This window comes from Heterodontus francisci, unplaced genomic scaffold, assembly GCF_036365525.1.
Source record: "Heterodontus francisci isolate sHetFra1 unplaced genomic scaffold, sHetFra1.hap1 HAP1_SCAFFOLD_58, whole genome shotgun sequence".
In the NCBI taxonomy this organism is placed as follows: domain Eukaryota; kingdom Metazoa; phylum Chordata; class Chondrichthyes; order Heterodontiformes; family Heterodontidae; genus Heterodontus; species Heterodontus francisci.
In genome coordinates, this window is record NW_027142006.1 from 2,360,346 (window position 1) to 2,368,980 (window position 8,635).

Genomic DNA, 8,635 nt, shown 5'->3' on the forward strand with positions numbered 1-8,635 from the left:
GAGTTACTGGCCTCAGGATTGCTAGCCTCTGACCTGCTCTTGTAGCCACGGTATTTATATGGCTACTCCAGTTCAGCTTCTGGTCAATGGTGCCCCTAGGATGTTGATAGTGGGGGATTCAGCAATGGTAATGCCATTGAATGTCAAGGGGAGTTAGTTCGATTCTCTCTTATTGGTGATGGTCATTGCCTGGCACTTGTGCGGCCCGAATGTTACTTGCCACTTATCAGCCCAAGCCTGGATATTGTCCATGTCTTGCTGTATTTCTACACGGACTGCTTCAGTATCTGAGGAGTCATGAATGGTGCTGAACATTGTGCAATCATCAGCGAACATCCCCACTTCTGACCTTCTGATTGAAGGAAGGTCATTGATGAAGCAGCTGAAGATGGTTGGGCTGAGTACATTACCCTGAGGAGCGCCTGCAGTGATGTCCTGGAGCTCAGATGATTGACCTCCAACAACCACAACCATCTTCCTTTGCGCTAGGTATGACTCCAGCCAGTGGAGGGTTTTCCCATTGACCTCAGTTTTGCTCGGGCTCCTTGATGCCATACTCGGTCAAATACTGCCTTGATGTCAAAGGCAATCACTCACACCTCACCTCTTTTGTCCATGTTTGAACCAAGGCTGTTTTGAGGTCAGGAGCTGAGTGGCCCTGGCAGAACCCAAACTGAGTGTCACTGAGGCAGGTTATGGCTAAGCGAGTGCCGCTTGATGGCACCTTCCATCATTTTACTGATGATTGAGAGTAGACTGATGGGGCCTAAAGTGATGGAAGGTGTCATCAATATTGCCATCAAGCAGCACTAGCAGATATGTCCTTTTGGATTCGGCCAGTAGAGATGCTTCCGAGCCACTCTTGGTGATGGACATTGAAGTCCCCCACCCAGAGTACATTCTGTGCTCTTGCCACCCTCAGTGCTTCCTCCAAGTGCTGTTCAACATGGAGGAGTACTGACTCATCAGCTGAGGGAGGGCAGTAGGTGGTAATCAGCAGGAGGTTTCCTTGTCCATTGTTTGATCTGATGCCATGAGACCTCATGGGGTCCAGAGTCGATGTTGAGGACTTCCAGGGCAATTCCCTCTCTACTGTACCGACACCTCTGGTGAGTCTGTCCTGCCCGTGGGACAGTACATACCCAGGGATGGTGATGGCAGTGTCTGCGACATTGCCTGTAAGGTATGATTCTGTGAGTATGACTGCGTCAGGCTGTTGCTCTCCCAACTTAACACAAGCCACCAGATGTTACTAAGGAGGACTTTGCAGGGTCGACAGCGCTGGGTTTGCCATTGTCATTTCTGGTGCCCAGGTCGACGCCGGGTGGTCCGTCTGGTTTCATTCCTTTTTATTGACTTCGTAGTGTTTAGTTTCAACTGAGTGGCTCGCTCGGCCATTTCAGAGGGCATGTAAGAGTCAACCACATTGCTGTGGGTCTGCAGTCGCATGCTGGCCAGACAAGAACAGCAGATTTCCTTCACTAAAGGGCATGAGTAAACCAGATGGGTTTTTACAACCATCAACAATGGTTTCATGGCCATCATTAGACTTGCTTTTTAATTGCAGATTTATTATTTGGATTTAAATTTCAATGGTGGGATTTGAACCCACGTCCCCTGAGCAATACCCTAGGTGTCTGGGTTACTAATCCACTGACAAGTCCACTGACAAGACCACTACGCCACCACCACCCCTCGTGACCATACTGCAATTAGTTTTGGCATAATCATGTAAAAGGACAAATATACAACAGAAGTAAAAGTTCTAAATTGGGGGAAGGCAAATTTTACAAAACTGAGAGGTGACTTGGTGGATGTGGACTGGATACAACTACTTGAAGGAAACCCCAAAGATGTTCTATCAGTACATTAAGAGCAAGAGGATAACTAAGGAAAGGGTACGGCCTATCAGAGATGTACAAGGGAACGTATGAGTGGATGCAGAAGATGTGTGTGGGGTTCTTAATGAGTTTTTGTCTCTGCCTTCACAAAGGAGAGGGATGATGCAGACAAAGAAGAGGAGTGTGAAATATTAGATACGATAAGCATAATGAGAGTGGAAGTACTAGAGAGTCTGACATCCTTCAAAATGAATAAATCACCAGGGCCAGATGGTTTGCATCTGAGGTTGTTAAAGGAAGCCAGGGAGGAAATAGTGGATGCGCTGAGGATCATCTTCAAATCCTCACTGGATATGGGGGAGGTGCCGGAGGATTGGAGGTCTGCGAACGTTGTACTATTATTTAAAAAGGATGTGAGGGATAGGCCAAATAATTATAGGCCGGTCAGTCTGACCTTGGTGGTGGGTAAATTATTAGAATCAATTCTGAGGGACAGGATAAACTGCCACTTAGAAAGGCAAGGATTAATCAGGGATAGTCAGCATGGATTTGTTAAGGGAAGGTCATATCTCACTAACTTGATTGAGTTTTTTGAGGAAGTAACACGAAACATTGATGAGGATAGTGTGGTGGATGTGGTCTACATGGATTTTAGTAAGGTCCCACATGGCAGACTGGTCAGTAAAATGAAAGCCCATGGAATACAGGGGTATGTGGCAGGTTGGATCCAAAATTGACTCAGTGAAACAAAGGATAGTTATCGATGGATGTTTTTGCGAATGGAAAGCAGTTTTCAGTGGCATTCCACAGGGCTCAGTGTTGGGTCCCTTGCTGTTTGTGGTATATATTAATGATTTGGAATTAAATGTGGGAGGTATGATTGGGAAATTTGCTGATGACACAAAAATTGGCCGTGTAATTGATAGTGAGGAGGATAGCTGTAGACATCAGAATGATATGAATGGATTGGTTGAGTGGGCGGAAAAGTGGCAAATGGAATTCAACCTGGGGAAGTGTGAGGTAATGCATTTGGGGAGGGCAAACAAAGCAAGGGAATACACAATAAACGGGAAGATATTGAGAGGGGTAGAAGAAGTGAGAGACTTTGGAGTGCATGTCCACAGGTCCCTGAAAGTGGCAGGACAGGTAGCTAGAGTGGTGAAGAAGGCATATGGAATGCTTTCCTTTTTTGGCCAAGGTATAGAATAGAAAAGCAGGGATGTAATGCTAGAACTGTATAAAACGGCGGTTCGGCTACAGCTGGAGTATTGCGTACAGTTCTGGTCACCACATTACAGAAAGGACATAATTGCTCTGGAGAGAGTACAGAGGGGATTGACAAGAACGTTGCCAGGGCTTGAAAGTTGCAGCTATGAGCAAATATTGGAGCAACTCGGGTTGTTTTCCTTAGAACAGAGGAATCTGAGGGGTGACTTGAATGAGGTGTACAAAATTATGAGGCGCCTAGACAGAGTGGACAGTAAGGACCTGTTTCCCCTGGTGGGGAGGTCAGTTACCAGGGGGCACAGACATAAGGTGATTGGTAGAAGGGTTAGAGGGGACATGAGGGGAAACGTTTATACCCAGAGGGTGGTGGGTGTCTGGAATTCGCTGCCAGGAATGGTGGTGGAGGCAGAAACCCTCAACTCATTTAAAAATACCTGGACATGCACCTGAAGTGCTGTAACTTGCAAGTCTGCGGATCAGGTGCTGGAAGGTGGGAATAGATTGGGTGGCTAGTTTTTTCGGCCAGAGCAAACGCGATGGGCTGAATGGGCTCCTTCTGTGCCCTAATTTTTCTATGATTCTATGGAAATTGCCAGCACTGACACAGATCATTTCATTAGTACATTGATATTGGACTGACTATAAGGAGAAGCTAGTTAAACACATAATGGTGAAAGGAATGGAAGATAGCGTTGGTTGTTCCAGATGAAGAGGGATAGACAGAGGTGCGGGTACAGCAGACTTCAGACAGTAATCAGCCCTTTCAGATACTGTGGGTGGCTCTGAAAAGAGCCTTTGAGTATTTGAAAATATCCTGGCAGATTGACTTGGTTTTGGTGCCCGGAGCACTGGTTTTCTTGGGCAGCAACACGGCCTGGATATTCGGCAGCACTCTACCCTGAACGATGGTCACCCCTCCCAGCAGCTTGTTGAGCTCCTCATCATTGAGGACGGCCAGCTGTAGGTGTCTGGGGATGATGCAGGTCTTCTTGTTGTCCCGGGCCGCGTTACCGCCCAGCTCGAGGATTTCAGCGGTCAGATACTCGAGCACAGCAGCCAGATAGACCTGGGCTCTGGCACCCACACGCTCAGCATAGTTACCCTTTCTCAGGAGCCTGTGAACACGGCCCACCGGGAACTGCAGTCCAGCCCGGGAGGAGCGAGACTTGGCCTTGGACCGAGCTTTCCCGTTGGTCTTTCCTCTTCCAGACATTTCCACAATCTCACAAATACTTTCACAATGAATGGATAATTTCGTCAGCATTAAACATACACATGGGGTAGTCAGGATGGTCGAGCAGTCTGAGACGGTTCATTCAGATCACAATTCTCTCTGCAGGGGTGGGTTCAAATTCCCCTTCTGATAAGTTGTGTTTTGACATGACTAGAGGTATTTGGGAGTAGCGATGAAGAAGAAACAGAGATCACGAAAGAATATTGACAAGCAAAATCAAAACAAATCCAAAGATGTTTCATCAATACATTGCAGTCAGAGGCAACTGAGGAAAGAGTAGGGCCCATCAAAGACCTAAAAATGTAACCTATGTGTCAGTGTGGAAGATGTTGGTATGTTTATTAATGAATATTTTACTGTCTTCACAAATGAGGGGGGTGATGCAGATATTGTAATTAAGGAGAAGGAGTGTGAAGTTTTGGACATGATAAACTGAGGGAGAGAAGAAGTATAAATGGGATTAGCATCCTTGAAAGTGGATAAATCATCAGGGCCGGATGAAATGTACCCCAGGCTGTTAAAAGAAGTCAGGGAGGAAATAGTGGAAGGTCTGACCATCAGTTTCCAATCCCTCACTGGATACGGGTGTGATGTTAGAGGATTGGAGGTCTCGTAACACTGCAATAAAAGCAAAATTCTGCAGATGCTGCAAATCTGAAATAAAAACTAGTTGCATTGGAAATACACAGCAGATCTGGCAGCAACTGTGGAGAGAGAAGCAAAGTTAACGTTTCTGTTCTGATGAAAGGTCACTGACCTGAAATGTTAACTTTGTTTCTCTCTCCACAGATGCTGCCAGACCTGCTGTGGATGTCCAGCACTTTTTGTTTTTATTGCTAACATTGCACCATTGTTGAAAAAGGAAGCGAATGATCGACCAAATAATTAAAGGCCAGTCAGCCTAACCTCAATAGTGGGCGGATTATTGGAATTAATTCTGAGAGACAGGATAAACTGTCACTTAGAAAGGCACAGATTAATCAAGTACCGTCAGCATGGATTTGTTAAGGGAAGCTCCTGTCTGACTATCTTGATTGAATGTTTTTGAAGAAGTAACAAGGAGGATTGATGAGGATAGTGCAGTTGATCTGATCCACATGGATTTTAGCAAGACTTTTGACAAGGTCCCACATGGCAAACTGGTTAAAAAAAATAAAAGCACATGGGATCCAGGGGAATGTAGCAAGCTGGACACAAAATTGGTTCAGTGGCAGGAAAAAAAAGGAATTGGTTACAGGTGTTTTTGCAACTGGAGGACTGTTTCCAGTGGTGTTCCACAGGGCTCAGAACTAGGTCCCCTGCTTTTTGTGGTATATATTAATGATATGGACATAAATGTAGAGGGCACAATCAAGATGTTTGCAGATGACACAAAAATTGTCCGTGTTGTTGATAGGGAGGAGGATTGCTGTACACTGCAGGAAGATATCAATTGACTGGTCAGGTGGGCAGAGAAGTGGTAAATGGAATTCAAATTGGACAAGGGTGAGGTGATGCATTTGGGAGGTCAAAAAAGGCAAAGGAATACACAATTAATGGGAGAACACTGAACGGTGCAGAGGAAGTGAGGGACGTTGGAGTGAATGTCCACAGATCCCTGAAGGTAGCAGGACTGGTCAGTAAGGTGGTTCAACAGGTATATGGAATCCTTTCCTTTATTAGCTGAGGTATAGAATATAAGGGTGACCTGGGTGTCCATGTCAATAAGTCACTGACAGCTAACATGCAGGTGCAGCAAGCAATTAGGAAGGCTAATAGTATGTTAGCCTTTATCACAGGAGGATTTGAGTACAGGAGTAGTGAATTCTTGCTTCAATTGTATAGAACCTTGGTTAGACCGCACTTGGAGTACTGTGTGCAGTTTTGGTCTCCTTACCTTAGGAAGGATATTATTGCCATGGAGGGAGTTCAATGAAGGTTCATCAGACTTGTTCCTGGGATGGTGGGACTGTTCTATGAAGAGAGATTGGGGAAACTGGGGCTGTATTCTCTAGAGTTTCGAAGAATGAGAGGTGATCTCATTGAAACCTACAAAATACTTAAAGGACAGTCAGGGTAGATGCAGCTAAGATGTTTCATCTGGATGGGGAGTCGAGAACCAGGGGCTCAATTTCAAAATAAGGGGGAAGCACCTTAGGACAGAGATGAGGAGAAATTTCTTTACTCGGAGGGTTGTGAATCTTTGGAATTCTGTACCCCAGATGGCTGTGGAAGCCATGTCGTTGAGTATGTTTAAAGCAGAGATTGACAGATTTGTAAATACAAATGACATAAGGGAATATGAGGAAAGTGTGGGGAAAAGGGCATTGAAGTGGATGATCAGCCATGATCATATTGAATGGTGGGGCAGGCTCGATGGGCTGAATGGCCGACTCCTGCTCCTATGTTCCTAACTCCACATGATCGGCGAGGCAAATCTTCAGGCCGACTTGGTGGATGGTGTAAACAGATATCACTGCTTCTGATCTTCACCAGAACAGAGAGTGAGATGTAACATTGATCATCAAACAGACTGTGAGAGAATACAACAGAATAAAACACATGGAGAGACACTGTGGAATAACAAATAGATTTGATTGGAATGTTGAATTCTGATTGGAATGGATAAAACACCAGAAACAACAGATTAAATTGGGATTCTCATCACTATATTGATCTGAGACAGAAAAGCGAAACTGATGGAAAGAAGGGAAGAAGGAAGAAAAGAAACGATGGAACTGCTCACTTTTTTCAGTTTTTTCACTTGCCGCTCAAAGCTGGATAAAAAAAAAGTTGCATATAACAGAGAATTTCACCAAAAAGGGAGATTAAATGCTGCAGAAACCTTGGATCGAAGGATGCCCCAACAGATCACCTGTTTAACTGTCTCCTCACTGGGGGATTTCAATCAGTGAGTAATATTATTCTCTACCTTTTTTTGTTAAATGAACCCAGAACGGTCACTTGGAATTAATATTTGTGTTCCGACTCCTGAATAATAAAATTGTGAGTTTCTCGATATTTTCGGGACACATTTCCTGCTGAAAGAACTAAGAACTCTTTTCTAATTTACACAATACTATATACACACTCATCAAGCCTCCTGAGCTAGCATCCTTGGTGCTGCTCTCTCCTCCCAAACCTCATCTCATGTGACTGTTACATCATCACTTTGACAGTGGGAGTGATTGATCCCAATGTCTTCAGCATTAACCCTTTACATCCTTATACTACACTGTCTGTCCAAAAAAATGGGTGGAGGGAACTTGATTTATCGAAACACCAACAGCTGCCAGTTGAAAATCAACTCAAACCCATCAGTGAGAGAGAGAGAGACTGTCAGAGAACTTCCTGCATCCAGTCCTGACCCTGTCACACTCAGCAGCTGCTCACCCAGACCCCACTCTCATCAACACTGAACATTGTTACCGAGACACTTCAAATACTGTTTATAAAAGGCAGGAAAGGTCAATGTTCACACTGCTGTATTGAAAAGAACAACGTTTCATATCTCCTCACTGTTTCTCGGTAACCACATGAGACATAGGTTTACTTATTTGGTTCCTTTGATTTTTCTTGTTCCTGACTGACAAATATTCCAAACCTCAGATGAACCCTCCCACTTGCGTCATGTCCCAGTCTCAGTCACAAGCAACACATAACAACACAAACACTCTGAAACATACAACGCAGTCACACTTTCCTTCAGTGACATTAATGTCGAGCTGTTTTCCAGGTTGAATGCAACAGTGAACAAATTTGTATCAAAGAAGTTGCCTTTGAAATATCAGCACTGAATTTCTGTCCAAGAAGGAACAGCCATTCCAAACTCACATTCTTCACAAAGGCTGTTTTCTCTTGTGACGAAAATTCATCACATAATCTGAATTCTCACTGAAAGTTCAGAAGACACAGATGGAAGTGGTTGACAAGGTAACTTATACATCACAAATGAGAAACAAGGCTCTGCTGGGAATTGAACCCAGGATCTCCTGTTTACAAGACAGGTGCTTTAACCAACTAAGCTACAGAGCCAGATGTTGTTACAATTAAAATCAGAGGAGTGCACTATTTATTCTCATATAATATCAATATCAAAGGAAAATACAGCAGATGCTGGAAATCTCAAATAAAAACAAGAAACGTTGGAAATACTCATCAGGTCTGGCAGCATCTGTGGAGAGAGAAGCAGAGTTAACGTTTCAGGTCAATGACCCTTCTTCAGACCCTTCTATATATTCTCATCCCACTTCTCCACAGGTCACAACATATATTTTAACTTTTCCCACTTCCTGAAACAGTCAATCACATACTCTATTCTTCCCAGAATAGAAGACACTGACCAGGTTTCTTT

General features: G+C 44.3%; 1 non-coding gene across 1 annotated transcript; it reads right to left on the reverse strand.

Moving 5' to 3' along the window:
- Positions 1-8,242: 8,242 nt before the first annotated feature.
- On the reverse strand, positions 8,243-8,316 carry trnat-ugu (transfer RNA threonine (anticodon UGU)). The gene has a single exon. It is a non-coding gene; the product is annotated as a tRNA-Thr (tRNA).
- Positions 8,317-8,635: the final 319 nt, after the last annotated feature.